We start from the raw sequence: 1,125 nt of genomic DNA on the forward strand, positions 1-1,125 counted from the left end.
GAAGACGGCACTGGAAACGACAAGGACAAATGCAACAACAGCGTCGGCGAAGAAGACGACAACAACAACTACCCCCCACAACAACAACTACGACTATGCCCAAGACAACAACGCTGACAACACTAACAACCAAAGTCTTTAGTTGGTGTGAGGAGCACCTACCCTTGGGCCGAACAAACAAGAGTGGAGACCAAGACTTTGGTCTCGAAGCCTCTCCAACGCTAATCGGGAGAATTTGGGAGACCCGAGCTGGAGTAGGCGATGCTGAGAGGAAATCAATATGTCCCCCCCCCCCACACCCGAAGAGCAAACACAAAATCTAAGTATACTTCCTATCTAGGAAGGCTGGGGTCGCCTGAGTGACGTCATATCACACTGACGAAGGGGCACAGGACATAATGGAAACTTCGAGGACATTTTCAAGAGGTGTGGAGGGATTTTGTGTTCCTATACGACACCCGAATTCTTGGGTCTAGTCCCTCCCGAAGGTGTTTCACTTCTTCAAAGATAGTTATTCATCCTTGCACTTCCCCCAGATTCCTACCTCTATATTTGCACTAAGGATAGGTGAGCATTCACCACCAGGAGGCGCTGAGTAGCTACAGACGAAGCAGTCACCTTTGCCCCATGGGCTCTAACTTTTGAGGAAGGAAACAGTCACTGCTGGGAATCGGAGAGGAGTGTGGGACTCGAACCCACAACTTAGGGAATGCGAGACCAGCATGCTTCTGATTACGCCACCAGAGGTAAGAATACTGAGCCTAATCCCCTTTGCTTACTTTCTGTGGGAGAATATCACAAAGAAAAAGCGATTCCTAGTCCCCTCGCTCCAATCCAGTCACCTTTTATTGCACGTAAGTAACACGCTGGCGGTATTCTTATCCTCGACCATAAAGTAAATGTAACTTTTTCATACTAGGCACCAATTAAAGTAACTTGGTAACCCGTGCACCCTTCACAAGAACGGTTGCGGCACAGGCAATGCAAGGCGAGTCGAATCAACACAGGAAGTGGAGATCAATTATGCAGATTGAAATTGCGTGGCGTAATTTACTCTGCACAATCTTAACCATTTTTGATACGATGGCACATTAAATAAAAAAGAAATCTGGTTGACGTTCACTT

The sequence above is a fragment of the Oratosquilla oratoria genome, chromosome 5 (assembly GCF_046742065.1).
Source record: "Oratosquilla oratoria isolate Oo_2021 chromosome 5, ASM4674206v1, whole genome shotgun sequence".
Lineage (NCBI taxonomy): Eukaryota > Metazoa > Arthropoda > Malacostraca > Stomatopoda > Squillidae > Oratosquilla > Oratosquilla oratoria.